This window comes from Macaca mulatta, chromosome 10 (assembly GCF_049350105.2).
Source record: "Macaca mulatta isolate MMU2019108-1 chromosome 10, T2T-MMU8v2.0, whole genome shotgun sequence".
NCBI lineage: Eukaryota > Metazoa > Chordata > Mammalia > Primates > Cercopithecidae > Macaca > Macaca mulatta.
In genome coordinates, this window is record NC_133415.1 from 59,385,759 (window position 1) to 59,408,654 (window position 22,896).

General features: G+C 49.2%; 3 long non-coding RNA genes across 4 annotated transcripts in view; 2 read left to right on the plus strand and 1 right to left on the minus strand.

Moving 5' to 3' along the window:
- LOC114670424 (uncharacterized) overlaps window positions 1–3,847 on the plus strand; it is a 41,369-nt gene extending 37,522 nt beyond the window's left edge. For both annotated transcript variants that reach the window (XR_013399706.1, XR_013399708.1), the window contains exon 5: window positions 429–3,847. This is a non-coding gene — a long non-coding RNA (uncharacterized LOC114670424). The remainder of the gene's footprint in view (window positions 1–428) is intronic.
- Window positions 3,848–5,742: 1,895 nt separating this feature from the next.
- Window positions 5,743–9,272, minus strand: LOC144332017 (uncharacterized). Its single transcript, XR_013399704.1, has 3 exons — window positions 9,034–9,272; window positions 7,067–8,910; window positions 5,743–6,945 (listed from the first exon to the last, which is right to left on the minus strand). It is a non-coding gene; the product is annotated as an uncharacterized LOC144332017 (long non-coding RNA).
- LOC114670425 (uncharacterized) lies at window positions 8,692–16,363 on the plus strand. Its single transcript, XR_013399705.1, has 3 exons — window positions 8,692–8,957; window positions 11,108–11,729; window positions 12,879–16,363. It is a non-coding gene; the product is annotated as an uncharacterized LOC114670425 (long non-coding RNA).
- Window positions 16,364–22,896: the final 6,533 nt, after the last annotated feature.

Consider the following 22,896-nt stretch of genomic DNA (forward strand, 5'->3'; position numbering starts at 1 on the left):
GCCAATAAATCCCAGGTCCCTGTCAGGCCGGTGAGCATGGGTGTAGAGCTGGCTGTGGCACAGCTAGGGAGGCAAGGCCCCTCGGTGGGTGCATGGAGCCCACCCTGTAGACTTGCTGTCCTCCCATGGCAGCCCCTGCTGTGCCTGGAGGAAGGTCATCCCAGGAAGCTGCCATGGGAAAGAGCTGGGAGGGGCAGATGTGGGGTCTGAGGGGACGCTAATGACTGACTCCCAGCCGCGGATGCTGTTGGCATCTTGCTTCCTGGAGACTGAGGGTTCTGATCTTGCCGAACCAGCCCCTTGTCGGTGTCCCTGTGGCCTCCTCCTCTGGGCAGGCCCAGGATGGGGCCACTCATCCTCTGCAGGTGAAGGCTACCTTCTCTTATTGCTGTCATTCACCAATGTTGTCCTTTCTCTGCTCTTTTCAGAAATGGAGAGGCTGGGGTTCCAACAGGGCAAAGAGGAGACAAAACAGGTGGAGAGAGACGCCCGGGCCTGTCAACCACAAAGTAAAGAGGCTGGAACCGCACAGCTCCTGCCCGAGGGCCTTGGCAGGATCTGTGTCCCCCACGGCCCACTGGGCATGGACTCTGGGGAGGGGCAGAGGGGTTGGCCCCTCGCTGAGGCTCTGCTTCCCTGGTCTTCACCCACGTGAGCCACCTTCTGTTGGCCCTGGGACACTCCCTCTCACCACAGTGGCCTACTTCTGAGCCCACATCAAGTAACTTGCGCAAATAAAAGGAACATTCTCAAGCTTGGGAATTTATTTCTGTGAATACAGACTGAAGACTGTTAAGTCGCATTCAGGCATTGGATGCATCCGATGAGAGAAAGAGAATGTGTGTAAATTACTGGAAATGTGATCCACTGACCACAGAAATCAGGACGGAACCAGAACACCCACATACGGCAGAGCTCCTGGGGAGACTGAGGTCCAGGGTGGGAGAGGGGCCACGTGCAATGTAACAGGAAGGTGAGGTTGAATGACAAGCCACTTTCCAGGCAGTGAGAGAGTCCGTGTCAGATGGGCAGTGCCCCTCCCACATGTTCCACTGGGGGCGGAGGCCTCTGCATCTCCCCACATGGCTGGGACATCTCTGTTGAGCAGTAATATCCTGGCCCCAACACATTCCCTGCGTCCTTAGCAAACCTGCTTCTTGAGGGTGTGAATGTGCGTGTCTGGAGAGTGATACTGACTTTTGGAAACAGCACAAAGTAATTTAGGGCTGTGGTGATGCAGTTAGACAATATCATTTTGGAGGTGAAATTGATGTGTTTGTTTACTAATGAGGTGGTGTCCTGCAGAGCAGCAGTTCTAATAGTCAGGGTTATGGAGCTGGGGTGCAGGAGGTCAAGGTAATGGTGGTGGAGAAGCAGCTGTGAAAGAAAGACACTCCCAGGAAGGAGCTGGAGCAGAGCACCAGGCCTGGCCCTCTGTGCTCAGTGCTTTCTGCAGGGGATTGTGAGCCTGGAAGTGGGAAGAGGGGAGGCCCTTGCCAGGCTCCTATGCCTCCTAAAGTCTGTGTTTACACTGGTGGGCTAGCCCCTTACTCCTGTACCAGGCCCAGCACCAAGCTGCAAACCCAGGCCAGGAGGAACAGGCCAGGGATGGCTTCCTGGCTTGACCACATATCTGGGCTTTTCATCTTGAGATTAGTACCCAGAGAGGACTCACTGGAGTTCACAGCATGCAGATTAGGAGGCTGCCCTCTGACACCCTGGCCCTGACCTCTGCCCCTGCATCCATCTCTTGAATCCATTTAGAATCCACACTTTGTTTTACATAACTTGCTGCTCCCAACTTCATACTCCACACAGGATCGGTGGTGAAAAGTTGATTATCCCAGAGATGGCTCCCCTGCAAGCCAGCGCCCCTCAGCTTATCACTTTCCAGAGAAGGACAATGCGCAGCTGCAGAAACACAGACCCAGGAGCTGTCATGGCCTACAGGGTGCCCTTGAAGTCACGGGGTCTGGGTTTTTGGAATTTTAATTGTCAAGGCTGCAGGTATCCCCCTTGGACTGGGGCACCCCACAATTTCACTCCACTGAGATTGGTTGTCCTGGACCCCAGCCCAGGAGGGAGGAGGGCTGCTGCTTTCTTGGACCATCTTTCCCTCCGATGGGGCCCTAAGTCAGGTGAGCTGAGCAGTGTTCCCTGCTTGGTGGTCTTTCTCAATAATGCACAAGCTTCGTCAAGGACGCTAAAGACAGAAGGGTGAGGCTGGGTCTCTGGGAAGGGAGGCAGGAAAGAAAAGCGCTCTCCCATAAACATGCAAATGAGCTTCTCCCTCCTGCTGAGGCTCTCGACAGCAGGCAGCCAACACCACAGGGCTGAGGCCAGCCATAGTGGTGGGATTTCTTCTCTGCTGGGGACTCATTTTCTCTTCTGTGAAACAGAGAACAACTTCTATTCCAGAGTTCTAGTGAGGGATGATGCTGAAAAACTGACCTTGGCCAAGTGCAGAACCCATGGCTGGCGCACATTAACTGGTGGTTTCCTTTCCTTCTTCTCAGAGAGAGAACTTGGGGTACGGGTGCCCTCGTTAGGCCCCAATGGTAGCTTTCCCACCAGACCCTGTATCCATCCAGCCTGCGGAGAAGGAATCGGGGTGGGGTCCAGGGTGTGGGGGATGTGCAAGACTGGCTGGCTATGGCTACGCCTCAGCTTGGGGTTGGGGAAGAAAGTGTGGAGCAGTGCATGGGAAGGAAGGGTGCCCAGGAGCCTGGCAGACCCTGGGCACATGTAGGAGAGCCTAGCCCTGAGGCTGGCCCAGGCCCTGGTTGGGAAGGACACACAGGTCCCTGAGCAAGACCTGCAGCTGCAGCTCCTAGTGTTCCGCTTCCAAGCCTGGTGGGAACTGCCGACCCACAGAAACTCACACTTCTCCGGGAGCCGCTGGACAGTGAGAGCCAAACTGGGTCATGTGCCTGCTGCAGGAGGGAGGACCTGGAGCCAGGTGCATCTCCTCCTCAGCTTTGTCACATGGGCGCTGTACACAGAGGGCTTCTTTGTCCATGTAGACCACAGTTGGTTTTGCATCTGATCTGCGCTGGCTCCTTTGAGGCCTCTCATGGGGCTGGAATCCCCGCTGTGCCCCTGCACTTGCTCTGTCTACACCTGAGCCAGATGTGCCCTGGAGTAACGAGGTCCATGGTGGAGACCAGAGAGGTGGGAGGAGCGTTCCATGCTGGGCTCCAGGCTCTGTCATCGTCGCGGCATGGGCGGGAGGATCGGGAGAGGTGTAGGGAGAAGTTGGGTGAGAGGACACTGGCCGCACAGAGACTCCTGCCTCTGGGCGGTTTCCCTGCCCAGGCATGACATCCTTCCCAGCAGTGTTAGTTTCCTTGGATTGCTGAGATAAACTGTATCTATCAGTGATGTTACTTTCCTCCGGTTGCTGAAATAAACTATCTATATTACCTGAAACAACAGAAATTTACTCTCTTACAGCTCTAGAGGCCAGAATCTCTGGACCCAAATTAGGTGTCAGCAGGAGCCCCCTCCGGAGGCTCCAGGGGTGGACCCTCCTGGCCTCTACCAACCACTGGTGGCTGCCTGCATTCCTTGGCTTGTGGCCACATGGCTCCAGTCTCCACCTTTATCTTCCCATCACCATCTCCTCTGCTGTGTGTCAAATCTCTGTCTTCCTGTTACAAGGATGTGTGGATTGCACTTAGGACCCATGTGGAAAATACATCTCTCCTCAATGTGATTACATCTACAAAGTCCTTTTTTTTTTTTGCCACCTGAACCAACATTCACAGGTTCCAGGGGTGAGGCGCATGGCTCCCTGGTGAACCTTCTAGATTTCTGGGGCTAATAAAGCTTCTCTGGTCACTGTGCACTGATTTTGTCTGGTCATTTCCAGGTGCCCAGTATCCCCAAGAGACCAAGGTTGCTGGGCAAGGACCCAGACCATACTGGCAGGGGTAAAATGCGATTCTCTCGTGAATGCAGCACATGGGCCTGCAGTTTTCCCTAATGATTACGGCTTTCCTCTCTAATGACTGTCTTCAATTCCTTGACTGACCCCTTTCTCCTCACCTGCCTGTTTGGTTCTCCACCATCCTCCACCGGCACCTTATGTGTACAACCTGTCAAGTCACACTGGCATTCTCGGCACCCTGACCCCGATCACTCACATCCTGCTTCCTCCACAGACCACGCCACCCACCTGTTCCTGGAAGCCAACTGCCTCAGCCTGGCCCTCAGCAGCAAACTCTCCTCCCTTTTCTCATGCCATCTGCCAATTCCATGGCTTCTAGTCCAGAACAGCTCTGTCTTTCCCATCTGTCTGTCCCCACCACCGTGGAGACTCTGCAGCAAAGGCTATTCCTCTCGCTACATGAAGGCATCCTAGCACCATCAGGAGGGCACTGGGTGAGGGGTCCACACGATGGCCCTGCTGCTCCTAAAACAGACCAGGCCCAGTTGTGGGCTCACACCAGCCTCAGTTCCTGCTTCAGGTTCTCTTTCTTTTTTTCACCCCATTTATACATCCTTCATGTTGCTACTGTTTTTTTCCATCAAGTATACAGTTAGTTTTGCTATTATGAGGCTTGAAACATCAGAAGCTTTAAGTGAGGCCAGGAACAAACAAGGATTCACCATGATCTTATGTAGGCTGATTACAGAAGGCTATACAATAAAATCAGAGGAGAGTCAGGAGTGCCAGTAAAATAGTGAGATGTCAAAGTGAAGTTACCACTGTTCACAGATAACATGATTTTGTGCTTAGAATATCCAGAATAACGGCGAAACCTATGGAAAACAATAACTCAGGTAGGAAAATTATTATGCATAATAAATAACTTTTCTATGTACAAATAACTTGTTAAAATATGAAAAAAGGCCGGGCTCGATGGCTCACACCTAAAATCCCAGCACTTTGGGAGGCTGAAGTGGGCGAATCGCTGGAGTTCAAGAGTTGAAGACTAGCCTGGGCAACATGGCAAAACCCTGTATCTACAAAAAATATGAAAAACTGGCCAAGCATAGAGGTGTGTACCTGTAGTCCTAGCTACTTGGGAGGCTGAGGCAGGAGAATCACTTCAGCCCGAGAGGGGGTGTTTGCAGTAAGCCGAGATTGCAGTGCTGCACTCCAGTCTGGGCAACACAGTGAGACTCTGTCAAAAAAATTATGAAAAAATATTGCATTTAAGATAGCATTTAGTTGAGACAATAGCAAAATACAAACTTTAAAAGAAACATGTAGGACCTATATAAACAAAACCTGAAAATCCTGCTAAGGGATAAAATGAAACTGTGAGAGATAACTTGCTATCTGCTAGAATGAATCAATATTATGAAGATGACTGTTAACCCTAAACTACTCACAGGATCAGTGCAATCCCAGTTGAAACACTAACATGCTATGTGAAGGGAAATTGATGCGGGAAAATAAACAGGAAGTGTCAGGAGAAAGAAGGGAATTGGGAAGTAGTCCTATGAACTGTCAAATGCACCGTGAAGGTTCAAGAATGAAACCAGATCAACATGAACGTTTGTGTGCAGCAGAAAGAGGCCCCAGGATATACACAAATATATACTCAAATTGAGTGTGTGTGATAAGGAAGCATTTTAAATCAGAGGGCAAGGAGGAAATATTGAATAAATGGCTTAGAGACAATGTGGTATTTGGAAAACCGTACAGAATTCTGACCCACTGCCTTACTGTTCCAAAAGGAAGTTCCAGAAGTATCAGAAATGTGAGTGTACAAGAGTGAAATGAAAACATTCTGAAGTTTAAAAGGTGAGTTTATTTATAATTGCGAATGGGAAATGCGTAAGCAGGACATATATTTGAAAACTTTAATGGGAAATGTTGAGATATTTGACTAGAAATAAAAATCATCATCGAGGACACAAAAACCCACAATTAAAGAAAAAGGGGATAACTAACTGAAGAAAATATTTGAAACCCAACTGGGAAAAGGCTTGTAGGCTTCATTGAGCAACACATTTTACAAAGAGTGCTCATCAGTCAGTAAGAGAAACATTTACAAACCCGACTGAAAAGCCCACAGGACTATAAATGAAATTGGTGAATAAATGTATTTTTTAACAGGCTTGCTCAATTTCTCTCAAAGTTACAGAAACACATAAAAATAACAAAAAGATATAATTTCAAAGTAACAAAAATTAAAAATGCAATGGCACTGGTGCCTGCTGTGAGCATAGGGAAAAGGTCGCATTTGTAAATTGTCAACAGGAGTGTAAGTTGCAGAAGGCTGCCCTGGAAAGTTAATGGGCCATATCCATCTAAGTTAAAAATGCAGCTACCCTTTGACTTAGCAGTGCCCCTGCCAGGAATTGACCTCGTGGCTGTACTCGTAAGTTAGCCAGGAAAAAGAAACACTTACAAATATTGTTGCAAAAATGAAACCAGAACAGAAAAATTAATCTATCATTACAAAACAGATTACTTAGATTATGACAATTCTACAGATGGTAAAACTACAATTTGTTCACTTTTCTTTATGTGTACAATTCAGTAACAAGTTATTAACACACACAAAGAATGAAATGACCCTCTCTCTACCAATACAGAAATATTTCCAAGACATATGTTTAAGGGAATAACAAAACACAGAACAGTGTAAAAACAATCACAAATAACTAACTCTATAAAATACCTATGTTGGCACATGCACAGAACTTTCTCAAAAGGACATCTAAGAAGTGAATGAGCCTAGAAAACAAGAGAAAGGCTTTCACTTTTTATTTGAAAATGTTCAGCAGTCTTTGAAGTTTTGGGCTATATGCGTGCTTTACTGTCCTTTTTAATGTTCTTCTTTCCGCTTCCCCAAGGTGTAAGAGATTGCTTCAATCCTTCCCTGTGCGGTGTTCAGATGTAATCTTCTCTTGTTCTTGTCCTAGGCACCTTAACACCCAGTGAGTGTCTCCATGTCCGACCGACCATTGGGGCGGCAGGGTTATCTCCTGGGGAGCGATGTGAAAAGGCTGCCTCAGTAGCAAGCCTGCCCTCCCCTTGGTTTCCTCCCACAGTTAATGAAGACCTCCCCAATCTCCCTGGTTCAGTGGCTCTCCAACGCCAGCTTGCCTCAGAGTACCCCGAGGGCCTGTGAACAGGTGTCGCAGTTCCTTTGGAGTTTAGAGATCTGGGAGGTGGGGACCGAGAGCTTCATTTCCAAGAAGTTTCCAGGTAATGCCTTGTTGGTCCTGGGAGCCCACTTTGAGAACTGCTGACCAGGTCAGTTGTCTAAAGTCAGACGCTGGGACTTTTCCTTGTGTGTTAATCTGCTCCTGCTGCTGTATCGAAATACCCGAGACTGAGGGATTTATAAGCAGCAACATATATTGCTCAGTTTTGGAGTCTGGGAAGTCCCAGGTCAAGGCACCAGCAGATTCAGGGGCTGGTGAGGGCCTGTTCCTCCTGGATGAGGCCTTCCATGTGTCCTCACATGGTGGAAACACCAAAAAGGGCCAACAGCCCCTTCAGTGCTCTTTCATAAGAGCACCAGTGCCACTCATGAGGTCTCCCCATCATGATCTAAGTACCTGCTAAAGGCCCCACCTCCTCATACCATAACTTTGGTGATTAGTTTTCAGCACCTGGATTTGGAGGGACATAGACACACAAACATGCAGACCACAGCACCCTGGCTTCCTGGCACACAGCTGATGCTTGATTTCCTACTGATGGGTGAATCCCTAAGCCCCGATGCTACTGTAGAAAGCAATGATGGTCCATGCAGTTCACCCCGCATTGACCCTACAGGCAGGAAAAGGGATGCAGGGACACCCTCAGTTCCCTGAGGTTCTCGCTTCCTAATCTCACTTCTGGGGCCGGGAGGGCCAGTGTAGTGCACATGCACCCGCACTCCAGACCTAAGGTGTCTGTCCCCACATCCACAGCGCTGCGGGTCTGGCACGTGCCCATCGCCTCTTACCATCTGCTCCTTCTCAAGGTTCTTCTCCTGAAAGGCTGGAAAGTCAGGCCCCGGGAAGCTGCCCACAGCTGCAGACCTACTGGAGCTGCTGGATCCAGCCCGGGTGCCTGGCTCTCTGGAAAGGACACTTGGAGGCACAGACTCTGAGACACAGACCTCAAGTCTCCCAAAGGTGACCACCCCAGACTCGCTCTCCCACTGGTTTTGGTGTTACTGATTTCCTGCTCCTGGGTTTTAACTTTGGTCCCCCTCCTTGCGACACTTCCCTTCCTTCCTCACTCCCCTTCAGGTCCTTCCGGGAATCCCCTCTCAGATAAACCAAATCCTTATGTCGGAGCCAGCTGCTGAGGCAGCCTCAGCGAGGACAAGGCCTCTGCCCGGCTCTCTGGCTGAGGACCCTTCTCTATCTTGGCTGGACGGTACTACCCTGCCTCTTGGTGGGAGTCTTCCCAGGACCAACCGCGTGATCCTGGGGCTCTGAACAGGAGGCAGGTGAGAAGCACCTGCTGAGCAGGCTGGTGTAGCAAGCCCAGGAGCCCGGTTGCAGAGCACCCTCACTCCATGCTGCCTCTGTCCAGGGAGTGATGATGGGCTTCAAGGAGAGCAAGGGTGGGGGCAAAGACCTCATTACCCCCACAAAGAGGGCGGTATTGCCTCATCCACCACTGTTTGTCCTACACAGGCCCTGGCTGCCAGAAGTGTCTGCGCGGGAGGTATTTGCTGAAAGCCTGGAAAAAAAAGTTGGAAGAGAAGCGGTAAGTTTCTCAAGGCTTCTACTGAGACTTGTCAGTTGTCTACTCACCCTCGAGAGCAGCTCCTGGCCCACGACACAAAGTTCTGCAGCTCCAGGGACCCGGGAATCCCAGCCCTGCGCATGGCAGCTCCCTCCTTCCTGCTCCCGTGGAAAGATTTGCTTCTACCTTCAGGACTCAAAACCCTGTGCTCTCTTCTTCCTCCTTTCCCCCACACTGGGAGCCTCCTCTTTGCCTGCTGACTACAAAAAAACAAAGATCGTTTTTGGGGAATTGGTGGATAACTCAGGTGAGTCTCCCACAAAAGTGGGTAACAAGGTTGGAGAATTGTAATGTGTCCAGAATTGGTGGGTTTTTGGTCTCACCGATTTCAAGAATGAAGCCGCAAACCCTCGCGGTGAGTGTTAGAATTCTTCAAGATGGTGTGTCCTACCTTGTTTCTTCAGACATTCAGATGTGTCTGGTGCTTTCTCCTTCTGGTGAGTTCGTGGTCTTGCTGTCAGGAATGAAGCTGCAGACCTTCATAGTGAGTATTACAGCCCAAAAAGGCAACATGCACCCAAAAGCTGAAAGAACAAACCCTCCACGGTCTTGAAAGTGAGCCAAGCGGCGGCTTTTATTCCCTTATCTGACCCCACCCACATCCTGCTGATTGGTCCATTTTACAGAGAGCTGATTGGTCTATTTTACAGAGAGCTGATTGGTCCATTTTGACAGAGTGCTGATTGGTGCGTTTACAATCCTTGAGCTAGACAGAGTGCTAGACAGAAAAGTTCTCCAAGTCCCCACTAGGTTAGCTAGATACAGAGTACCAATTGGTGTATTTACAAACCTTGAGCTAGACACAGAGTACTGATTGGTGTATTTACCATCCTTGAGCTAGACACAGAGTACTGATTGGTGTATTTACCATCCTCTAGCTAGACATAAAATTTCTCCAAGTCCCCACAAGATTAGCTAGATACAGAGTGCTGATTGGTGCACATCTAATCCTCCCGCTAGATATAAAAGTTCTCCAAGTCCGCATCCGGCTCAGGAGCCCAGCTGGCTTCACCTGGTGGATCCTGCACCGGGACTGCAGGCGGAGCTACCCGCCAGTCCTGAGCCGAGCCTGCACTCCTCAGCTCTCGGGCTGTCGGTGGGACCAGGCGCCACGGAGCAGGGGGCGGCGCCCGTCGGGGAGGCTTGGGCCGAGGAGGGAGCCCACCGCAGAGAGGGAGCTCAGACATGGCGGGCTGCAGGTCTCGAGCCCTACTCCGCTGGGAGGCAGCTAAACCCGGCGAGAAGTTTTGAGTGCAGCGCCGGCGGGCCGGCACTGCTGGGGGACCCGGCGCAACCTCCGCAGCTGCTGGCCCGGGTGCTAAACCCCTCACTGTCCTGGGCCGGCGGCATCGGCCGGCCGCTCGGTGTGCGGGGACCGCGGAGCCCGCGCCCGCGCCTGCCGTGCCGGAACTCGCACTGGCCCGCAATCGCCGCGTAGCCCCGGTTCCCTCTCGCGCTTCTCCATCCCTATCACCCCGCAAGCAGAGGGAGGCGGCTCCGGCCTCAGCCATCCCAGAGAGGGGCTCCCAAGGTGCCGTGGCGGGCTGAAGGGCTCCTCAAGCGCCGCCAGAGTGGACGCCGAGGCCGAGGAGGCGCTGAGAGTGAGGGTTGCTAGCACATTGTCACCTCTCAGTAGCTCTTCTGGGAGCTGATCTCAGGACGCTCCAACCTTCCTGAGGGTAGGGGGAGTGGGAAGGAGCCAGGACAAAGCTGTGGGCAGCTAGGGTTCAGCCATGGGGAGAGGGGTAGATAATACCCCAGGGTCCTCCCAGCCCAAGGGGCAGGAAGTGGGGCTGTTCACCCTCCAATTCCCACTTGTAATCAGCTAAGGGCTACTTGTGTCCCGACCCCACATTGCTGGGAAAGCCCTCAGGCAGATTCTCCAGGGGCTGCAGGAGGCCTGCGCAGCGCTGGGAGCCATGAGCCTGGGGAGTCACCAGGGCACCAGCAGAAACAGCGGCTCCACCATATTTATTACAGGATTTGAAAATAGTGACCAATGTATACCCCCTTGGAATTAATATGGAGCAGACTCTATTTAAATGAGGAAAAGTGTATTTTTCTAGTTAATTGGACACTCAGGGAGTAGAGGACTGGAATAGAGCCATTGCGATCTGGATTTCTGTTTAATAAAACAAGTGCGAGCGTGGCATTATTCTAACCACCAGTATTTATCTTTCAAAGTCACTTGGCAGCACTAATATGTGTAACTGCTAAATGCATGTGGTTGCTGAAAATCTAAAATAATACATTATAATCTCTTTATTTAGAGCAGTAAGATAATTTATGCTATTAGAAACTTGGAGAAAATGAGCAATCTTTAAGCACCTTGGTAAACAGAGACAGTACCTGACGTTTGAAGCACAGCAATTGCAGGAAGTCTTTTATTCATTTCAGAAGGAGGAGTCCCCTACCTCCCTGACTCAGCATCGTTTGCTGTTCGCTAACGAACTTTTGGATGCTGTGGCATTGCTTCCTGGGAAGATAAGCCATGACCCTTACCACAAGAGGCAAGTCTGGATGGGCCTGGGTGCTCAGGGCCTTTTTCACCCATACCACTGGGGTGTCCAAGGGACAAGGCGTGTGTGGATTATTACGGAGTAAACAGTGCTTTATGCTTCATCAGTATAATCACATTCAGAATCACAAAATGTGCATGCTATCAGGATCATAAGCCCTCTCCTCTCTTTTTAAAAAGTAAGTGGGAAAATAGTAATCGTGTAAGTTTGTGGGGCGTGTGCTATGGCGAGGTGTGCATGTGCTTGCGGGTGCCTTAGCGGAGCCACCTCCTCACATGAGTATTGTGTGTGTGTGTTGAGAACGTTTAAAATCTACTCTTTTAGCAATTTAAAAATGTGTAATACATTTTTATTCGCTAAGATTACCTGTCTGTGCACTAGGTCAGTGAAACCCATTCCTCCCGCTTAACTGTTGACTTTGTACCTTTTGACCAACAGCTCCCCTTTCCGCCTCCGCCGCCTCAGCCCAGCCCCTGCTAACCGCCATTCTCCTCCATTCTGTGAGTTCAGTCTGTTTAGATTGCACGTGTAATGAGATCATGTGATACTTGTCTTTCTGTGTCTGGCTTATTTCACGGTGAATAAGGAATATGTGGCCTATATACATGATGGTTTCTATTTGCAGCAGCATGGATGAAGCGGGAAAGCATTACCTTCGTGAATGAACCCATTCCCCCATCCCCACTCTCTCCAAGGGACAGCAGCCTGTGTGATTTAAATGGTTCCCACGCTGTCCCTATCCCCTGGGGCACTGGATGAACTTGATTAAAGCTAAGGATTAGACTTGGTCATCTCACTGTAAAGCATGCATTCCTAAGGAGATAAGGAGAGACCTCAGACAGCTTGGCTCTAGGCTATAGAGAGCCACCGATGTGCCAGCTGGCGGAGACAGAGCTGTCTGTTAGAAATGGAGCCTTGGTGATGGCTGCAGACATCGTCATGGCCTTTCTCCCTCCCTCGTGACTTTTTCTTCTCGGAAGTAACACACTGGTGTCTTCCTTCCTCCCCAGGGAGTCAGGCTGAGTTATTAGGCTGGGGAGTGTTGGGAAGGAATTGGGCCTGCCTGACTCGGCCCTTCCTGCCTGTACTTTGGTGGTGTGCTTCTCTGCCAGAGCGTCTGGTGAGCCTAGAGCACCCTGTGCCTGGGTGAGGGCTGTAGTTTCTCTGTCATTTTTTTGGGGAGAGGGGTAAGAGATCACATGAGATCTGCCTTCTCAACAATTTTTTCCAGTTTTATTGAGATATAATTGACAAATAAGAATTGTATGTGAAATAATACTACATATGTGCACACAGAAAATGGTGGGGCAAAAAGTACACAACTGGAGAATGAGGGTAAAGAGAGTGTAGGAGCTCTTTGTCCTAAATCTGCAACTTTTCGGTAAGTTTAAGACAATTTACCTCTATACCCTTTAGCTTCATTCACCCACCATGTGCATTCCAGCCCAGCATCACTTTCTGTGTGCGTAGCTAATGTCATTTTTTTTCTGATGCACTTGAGAGAGAGTTGGAGTCCTCATGCTATTTATTCCTAAATATTTCACAATATGGCCTGAGAGCAAGAGCCCTTCCTATCACATAGTCACAGTATAATGATCAAAACTCAGGAAACTTAGTGTTAATACTACCATTTAATCATTCTTTGTCAGTTTTCTCAGAGATGCCAATGATCAGCCTTTCTCCCCTGTCTGGGAGCCCTGCGTGCCTGGAGTATTACCTTTGCTTGCCGTGCGGCTCTGTCCATGTTGCCTCTGGAGTGTGCCTTCTCAGCCTTCACTGTCCTTCGTTGCCTGGACACTTCTGAAGAGAGCAGGCCAGCAGTTTGGTCAGTGGCCCACCTGAGCGGACTGACGGGATGTGCCCATGGTAGGGACATCCCAAAGCCCAGCACATGGGGGCGGGGGCGGCTCAGCAGGACAGTGCTGTTGACCACGTTACGTGGCTGTGTATGGGAATGTTGGATGTCTACCTGCTTCTGGTCCTGCCTGTTCTAAAAGCAAACCCCAGACCTGGAAGGGGAGGTGGGAGAAAGCACTGCTGGTACTCATGGGTCCCTGAACAAAGTCTTTGCCCTTCCCCCACCTCTCCAGAAAGCCCCTCTCCAGAGTCTGCCCTCTGACCTAGATTGAATTCTTCTTCTAAGTACTTCTGAAATAGAAATCCCTCTGATGGCCACAGTGAAACTCCATTTCTCTGCACCTCCACACCAGCTCATCTGGGGCTAGTCCCTGCCCTTGGTTGGTTTTGACAAACAGAATCTCTCTCTATCACTATTCACAGTTCATACTACAGAGGGCTGAGTCTTCTGAAGATCTCTGCAGAGAATTACAAATATTCCAACTGCTATTTGCTGCCACAGAGGGCTGAGCACATGCAGAAACTTCTGGAGACAAATTATCCTTCATAAACTCTGTGAAATATGTTCCTCTTATGCCAAACCTATCTTTTGGAAGGAAAAAGAACTTTCTGTGTCGGGTATATTGTCAGGATCTCCCTCTTTTCATTAATTGGACATCACTTGATGTCAAGGATGTTTGGGTTTTGCTGCTCAACCTCTTAAAGCTCATTAGTGTCTCTGTCTTTCTTCCCCAGGTCCTGATTTTCCACACTCTAGTTCTGCTTTCTGACTATACTGTGGTTATGTCATTTGTTTTAGGTGATCTCAACTCCTTTGGGAAGCACGGTATATTTTTAGCATTTTCATAGTTATATTGTGCTCGGTTCCCCAGCAGGCAGAAATTCTTATCCCCATTTCCCATGAAGAAAACAGTCTGGAGAATCCAATAACAGGCTCAGTTTTCATGGGACAGGTTAAAGGGAGAATCAGATGTTAAAGCAAAGTCTAGAATATTTTCCTCCTCATGTGAGTTACTATTAAGAATGCAGTTACAATTCTAAGAAAAAATATAAATAATTCGTGAGTTCCATGGCCGACAGAGGCCAATGGATGGCATCCTTGCCGGGCTCACCGATGAGGTCCCTGTGGCTCAGGGAGAAGTCTGTTGAGTGCATTGCTCCTCTGTAGGCTGCAGCTTTCCTACCACCTTCACCCTGTGTCCCCAGCTTCTAGAACAGCGCCTGGCAGGCACAAAATAGGCCGGGGCTGGTAAATCATGTTGAGCAAATGCCCACGATAATCATTTGTGCTTTCCACTTTAAATATGTGGCCAGAGATTCTCATTCTCCGTGATGTAAACTCATGGGAACGTGGAGGCCTCCTAAGGCCAGGCAAGTGGCTCTCTGGGGCCACAGGCTTCGCCCCTCACTGTTTGCGTTCTGTTGTGATGACCAGAAAGCCTCCTTCTCACAGGGAAGGCCCAGGCCCTGCCCTCCTCAGAGCAGCATCAAGACGCCCACTGGCAGGTGTCCCCATGTGGTGGGGCCAGTTTGGAAGCCTCATCACAATGTCCACAGGGTCTCCGAACTGGGAAGGATCAGGAAGACGGTGACTCCCAGACGGCAAGGATGAGCTCTCTCAAAACTGACTTTGCTGGGTTTGCTGTGGCAGCCTGGAATGCAGGGTGGTGGTGTTCGGGCTGTAGGCATTAAGACTGCTGTAATTGATTGGTGATGTCTGCCCTGAGCAGGACTGGGGAGTGGGAGGATGAGTGTCACATTGCCAACTCTAACCTGATCAGCGGCCCTTCATGGTTAAGGTTAGGGAACTCTCCCCTGGAGAGGTGCCTTCCAGAAGTGTTTAATTGTTGAAAATGTTTAATTGCTATCCCCGAGGTGCTGAGGAGATAGCAATGAACAAAGCGAAGTCCCTCCCTTCTGGAAGCTTGCATTCTAGTGGGGTGCCCAGTGGCCCTCAAACTTCAGATCTATCCAGGGTTTGTTACAATGCAGGTTTCTGTGTCACAGTTGCTCAGATATTCTGATTCAGCCTGTCTTGGAAGTGTCTGGGCCATCATCATGCTTGCAGTGACCTCAAGTGGTCCTCTAAGGGTCTGAGGGTGGCAACAACAATGGACAGGATGCTGGGAGGGGGTTTGAGGGTAGACTGAGGCCATATTTGTGGCCAGCCCCCAATCCCTCCTTACAGTGCTGCAGGCAGCTCCCCCTGGCTGGCTGGTGTTGGGTGGAAATGGCTTCAGTGCCCTGCCCTACTGAAGCTCAGTGTGGAGCCCTTGTTGGGTTCTCAGCCGAGAAAAAATGAGAGAAAACATCCATGAGCCAGAAATAGAAATTGAGAGCATTAAGCAAATGGCCAGTTATCTTTCGGATAGTACCCAAATGTACTGTCTGTTTATCTGCTGCCTTCAGAGCAAGCCGGTGCCTGCCTTTGGGAGCTGACTAGGAGGACGGCTACTCAGAGTAAAGAGGCTTAATTTTCCTGGTCAGAGCCTATACTTTTTAGTATGTTGATTGAGTGAAGTGTGCCTGCTTTCCTGCAGAGTCAGAGGTATTTTATCACAGACAGGAAAATCCCTGTATTCCAAACCCTGGTACCCACTGCCTGCACACAGGATAACGTGCAGAATTCCACCAAATGCCCGGACTCCCCCGAAGTTCAGCCCTACCCAGCCGTGATGCTGTTTCTCTCCTGTAGACAGTCATTAAACAGTCATGTTGCAGGGAAGAAGTCCTCTCTTAAGAAGATGAGCAGCGGAAAAGAGGCTGTATTATGCTTGCCACGTCTGCGAGATGAGGGAGGCGGCGGGTGGGGCAGTAGGCCCAGTGGAGGGTGGCACAGTGGGGTGATATGGAGAATCAGCTCCTGTGAGCCGCGGGGCTTCCTCGGGAACATGAATCTCTGGCTCAGCCAGACCTCCTCTACCAAGGGCATTGGTTTCCATGCTGCCATTTTTGGGCCATCCATGCTGGGGGTATTTCCAATCGATTGAGCCCTCAAAGGGGCCTCCTGGACTCCTCAGAGCACAGCCTCTGCCAGTATCAACAGCCACAGCAGCCACATCCCGAAGGCAACCACCACCTGGAGGAATGGAATCATCTTCTGCCATGTCTCTGATACTAACCTTGGCACCTGTGCTTTACAGGGGATTTTTATGTTGTTTCCCACTTCAAAGGCCTGTCTGAAAGATGCTCTTTGGATTTCAAAAATACTGGGTTAAAATTTCTGACACAGTAAAGCAGAATTCTTGATACTGTGTATGTATAAAAAATTCTGGGTGAACTGCTGCTATCGATGAATGTTTTGTCCTTATTATTGCTATACATAATTAGTAAACTCGATACCAGTATTGATTCAGCATGGTAGGCCCGCGGGGCTGGGTAACTGGTTGGAGGGACGTACCCCCGTCTCAGGCAGCTCTGAGGGGTGCGTGCCTCTGGCTGTGCAGGCCCGCGAGCTCAAGCCGGCAGCGGGCAGACACAGTTCAACCAGGTGCGAACCAGGTGTGGCATTGAGACCCCCGTGTCCACTCCAGTGCTCAGATTCTTCAGGGCACTCTCTTCCTCTCCTTTCCTCACAAGAGCTGGTCACCTGCTCATTTCTTCACTCTGCACTTGCCTTTGTTCCTTCAACTCTTAAGCAGGAAAAATTCTGTTTCTTAAGTAATTGCCTTGAGATATCACCAGTGGATGCTGGAGCCAGCTTGCTCCAGCTCCTGAAACCTAAGTGCTAAATTTTCAGGGGTCTTGGGAGCCAGTTAACACAGGCATCATTAAAAATTAAATGTTAAAAACTTACAATTAAATGAATTGTATTAAAATGAAGGGAAAGTACTCAAACTTGTCACTTCCGGTTCATTGACATTTGACTGCATCTGTACTCGCGAGGTGAGGTGGATCCACGGCCCTCCCTAACTGTGTTCATGGACCTCACATGTGCAGCCTGGAAGCAGCCACGGGTGAGAGGAGTCACACCTCAGAAGGGGCAGACACTGCAAACTAGAGCTTTCCTGCCCAGATAGCTGCTTGTTAAACATTTACAAGCGCACCAGTGGGAATGACAAAGTGCACAGAACTGGAGAGCTGCACCCGCGCCACCGCCACCCAGCCTGCCACCCCGCATAGCCACCACCCCAGTAACTGACTACCACCCTATGTGACTGCCACCCCGCCAGCCACCCCGCATAGTCATCACCCCAATAACTACTACCCCATGTGACCGCCACCCCTCCTGCCACCCTGCATAGCCACCACCCCAGTAACTGACTACCACCCCATGTGACTGCCACCCTGCCAGCCACCCCGCATAGTCACCACCCCAATAACTACCACCCTGCACAACCACCACCCCGCCTGCCACCACCCCAGTAACCAACTACAACCCCATGTGACTGCCACCCCGCATAGTCACCACCCCAATAACTGACTACCACCTCGTGTGACTGTCACTCTGCCTGCCACCTCGCCTGCCACCACCCCAATAACTACCACCTCGTGTGACTGCCACCCCACCTGCCACCTCGCATAGTCACCACCCCAAATAACTACCAGTCCAATAACTGACTACCACCCCATGTGACTGCCACCCCACATAGCCACCACACCAATAACCGACTACTACCCCAATAACTGATTACCACTTCATGTGACTGCCACCCCACCTGCCACCTCGTATAGTCACCACCCCAAATAACTACCAGTCCAATAACTGACTACCACCCCATGTGACTGCCACTCCGCATAGCCACCACCCCAATAACCGACTACCACCCCAATAACTGATTACCACCCTGTGTGACTGCCACCCCGCCTGCCACCCTGCATGGCCACCACCCTGTGTGAGTACCACCCCCATAACTGACTACCACCCCGAATAAACACCAACCCGCCTAACTACCATCCTGTGTCACTACCACTCCGAATACCACCTCGAGTAACTACCACTCTCCGTGTGACTACCACCCCACATATCCACCACCCCATGTGAGTACCACCCCTATAATCACCACCCCGTGTGAGTAGCACCCCAAATAACTACCACCCTGTATAACCACCAGCCCACCTAACTACCATCCTGTGTAACTACCATCCCAAATAACTACCACCTCAGATAACTACCACCCCATGTGACTACCACCCGTATATCCACCACCCCATGTGAGTACCATGCAATAATCACCACCTCATGTGACTACCACCCTGTGTAACCACCACCTTGAATAACCCACCTAACTACCACCCTACATCACTACCACCCCAAATAACTACCACCTTGAATAACTACCACCCTGTGTGACTACCACCCCGCATATCCACCACCCTGTGTCACTATCACTCCTATAACCACCACCCGTGTGACTACCACTCCTAATAACTACCACCCTGTATAACCACCAACCCACCTAGCTACCATCCTGTGTCACTATCACCCAGAATAACTACCTACCACCCTGTGTCACTACCACCTCAAATAATCACCAACCCTTCTAACTATAGCCCAGTGTAACTACCACCTTGAATAAGTACCACCCAGAATAACCACCCTGTGTCACTACCACCCCGAATAACTACCACCCTGTGTAAGTACTACCCACAATAACCACCACCCCACGTAACTAACATCCTGCATAATTACTACCCATTGTAATTATCACCCTGAATAACTACCAATTCATATAATTACGACTCTGACAACTACCACCCTATGTAACTACCACCCCATGTAACCAGCATCCTGAGTTATTACCATCCCATGTAGCTACCACCCCTTGTAATTACTACCCCCTGTAACTACAGTGAAAGGAAAAATGATTCTGGGGGCCTTCAAATCACTAAGCTAAAGGGAAGTCAAGCTGGGAACTGCTTAGAGCCAACCTGCCTCCCATTCTATTCAAAGTCGCCCCTCCGCTCCACTGAGATAAATGCTCATCTGATTGCTTCCTTTGAAGAGCCTAATCAGAAACTCAAAAGAATGCAACCATTTGTCTCTTATCTACCTACGACCTGGGAGCCCACTCCCCACTTTGAGTCTTCCCGTCTTTGCTCCGAGTCGCCCCGCCTTTCCAGACTGAACCAGTGTTCATCTTGCATATATTAATTGATGTCTCATGTCTCCCTAGAATATGTAAAACCAAACTGTGCTCTGACCACTTTAGGCACAGATCATTAGGACCTCCTGGGGCTGTGTCACAGGTGCGCATCCTCAGCCTTGGCAAAATAAACCTTTTAAATTAACTGAGGCCTGTCTCAGATTTTCTGGGTTCACACTACCACCCCTTGTAACTGCCACCCCATGTTACTACCGCCCCGTGTAAATACCATCCCACATAACTACCACGTTACGTAACTACCACCCTAGACAACTACCACTGCATATAACTATCACCCCATGTAACAACTACCAACCCAAATAACTACCACCCCATGTGACTACTACCCTGTGTAACTACCACCCCAAATAACTACCACCTCACATAGCTACCACTCCATGTAACTACCACCCCAAAAAACTACCACCTCACATAACTGCCACTCAATGTATCTACCACCCTGAATAACTACCACCCCATGTAACTACCATGCCATGTAACTACCACTTATGTAACTACCGCCCCAAGTAACTACCAACTACGTAACCACTACCCCAAATAACTAACACCTCATGTAACTATCACTCTGTGTAACTACTATCCCATGTAACTACCACCACATGTAACAACCACCTTGTATATTTACTAACCGCTGTAACTACCACCCCAAAGATCTACCACCCCATGTAACTACACCTCAAACAACTACCATCTCATGTAACTATGACCCTGCAACTACCACCTTGAATAACTACCAACCCATGTAACTACCACCCCATGTAACTACCATTCTGTGTAATTACCACCTTGAATAACTACCACCCCCCCAACTACCACCCCACATAACTGCCACTCCATGTAGCTACCACCTGCTTGAGACATAGAGCACACAGTCCCCTGGGAACCAGTCATATCTCTTCCTAGTCCACAGCACCCCCTTGCCACAGGGTAACCACTATTCTAAAGCCTCTCCCTAACGTGTAGGATTTCCTGACCTTCGCCTCATATCAGTGGTATAATATAGTGTGTTATCTCTTGTTTCTGACCTCTTGCCCTGCTGGTATCTGTGGGATTCACTGTCATTGTGTGTAGCATGGTTCATTTCTTTTGGTTGCTGTGTGGCAGTCCCTTGTATGAATATCTCGTTGTTTACTTTCCTTCTGGCCCCTCTCCTCTGCACCCCCATCAGCTCCTCCTTCCTCTTGTCCTTGTCTGTCTAGCTTTTACCAATGACTCTTGTATGACCCCCCCAAATAATTGTTGTCTCCAAAGTCTTATTGCTCCCAGAAGCCGGGTATGCTGACAGCTGTAGAATGTAAACCTGGGAACCAGGCTGAATTGACAGCTCTAATTGAGGATTCCCCTAAACCTAGACAAAGCCAGCAACTATTCCTAGAGAAACTTTTGGGTGCATAGGACCCAGGGCCACTGTGATGGTTAATGTTATGAGTCCACCTGACTGTGCCATGGTTCCCAATTTATGTGGTCAAACATTATTTTAGCTGTCTCTGTGAGGTTGTTATGGATGAAATCAACATTCAAATTGGTGTACTTCTAGTGAAGCAGATTGTATTCCCTAATGTGGGTGCACCTTTTCCAATCAGTTGAAGGCCTAAATGGAATGTGAAACTGACCTCCTCAGCAAGATGGATGATGCAGCTGATGGCCTTTGGACTGAACTGCAAAATTGCCTCTTGCGTGGGTCTCCAGCCTGCCAGCCCACCCTGCAGATTTTGGACTTGCCAGCTTCCATCATCTATCAGGTCAATTCTTTAAAATCTCTCTCTCTCTGTCTCTCTCACACACACATGCACACAGACACACACACTCACTCACCACTCACCATATTGGTTCTGTTTCCCTGGAGAAGCCTGGTTGGTGCAGTGACCCAACCTATGTCAGGTTGTTCACATATTGGTCAGAGTCTCAGATGCTAAATCTTAGATGGTAAGAGCTGATTGGACTGAACTGGAAATGGACCTATAGGATCCCTCTTTCCACAATAAGCTCGAGCGTCCAAAAAGGGCCTATAAATTAGGGTTAGGTCTCCTACATGCTATGCCTGAAACATTTCCAGTAAAATCTATTGGACCATAATTATATCATGCAAATATATAAAATATAAAAATATAGGCAATGTTAAGACTAAACTAGAAAATATATTGAGGCTACATTTGGGAGTTAAAGAAGATGGTGATGGGAAAGCAGCTCTTTCATCTCATTTTGTCAATTTGTATATGTAATTCAAAAACAGAAATTAGAACAGAAAGGCAGTCTTTTCACCTGAACTACAACAGTTGGCAGAGCATGTTGAAAAGGCTTTAGAACAAAAGCAAGACAGGACCCAAAATAAATGCATGGCCCTACAGATCAAACAGCAGGGTGACCCACTCCCAGCCAACTGACAAACTGATAAGGATACTTGTAGATATGTAAACAAAAGAGAATCTGGAATAAAGATCATCCCATCTTGGAAAAGAAAAGGCAAGACAAAGAAAAATCAGAAAATCTAGTTAGATGAGGGTGCACCCAAAATCTTGCTCTTACCTTAAATACTCAAGGTGAGTTGACACATATAGATGGTCCATTTCATTATTCCTGGTTGATGCAGGAGCTGCTCTTTCTAAGCTACATTTGCCACCTTTGCTTAACCTTCATCTCAGAGCAAACACACCACACAAGTGACTGATGTTTCAAATAACCCATGGATTTTCCTGAGCTCCTGGCCCTGAACTGTATAACCTTTGGGTCCTTGGCTAAAAACACTCTTTCCTGTTCTGTGATCCCATCTATGCAAATTTAATAGCAAGACATTCACATTGCAAACAGAACATTTGCACACCAGAGGGACAATTTCCTGCAGTCCCAGAGGACTCTTTTGTTCATCATCAAGCTGTGTCTGTTCTCATTCTACTTTTGCCCCTTCTGTCACATCAGATGTGGGCCCTAGATAAAGACTTTGACACTGTATCTGATACTCTATGGGCTAAAACTTCCACCAACATACAGAATTAATTTGAGTAGAACCTATTAAAATTTAGATAGATCCTGCCAAATGGTTACCAAAATTTCTCCATTATCCCATGAAGCTGGGAATGAAGGAAAGGCTCAAACTAGAGTTAAAAGCCTTATGGCCAGAGGCCTTCCCATGCCCTGCATTCACCCTTACAACCCTCCTGTCCTGCCAAGAAACTGAATGGATGAGAAATCGATGTGGTCAAAACTTCAGGGCATCGACACATTTGTCATTTCTCACTTCCCAGTAATTCCTAACCCAAACACCATCCCGCCATCGGTTCCTCCCGCAGCTACCTGCTTCACTGCAGTGGAGCTTTGGTCGGCTCTTCTCAGTGTGCCCCAGATCAGTCAAGTTTTTCTTCCTTCACCTGGAGGACAACAGTGTACCTGACCGGGTGCACCCCAGGGCTTCACTGAAGTCCCTCCCGCCTTTCCCAGGTCCACAGTCAAGACTTTACAAAATGGTCAGAGCACATTCCGATATTTAGTGCACGGCCTACCAGAAGAGGGAAAGGCATTCCCTCCCAATAGACAAAAGACTATGCAGACTTGTCCTAGAACCCTCACAGCAACAATGGAGAGGGTTTCTAGGTTAACTGGATATTGCAGACAATGGGTGCCAAGTTTTTCTGAGGTTATGATACCTCTTTATGAACTCAGTTCTCAGAAAGACCCTCTGCTGTGGGAGTTCCAACATGAGCAGGCC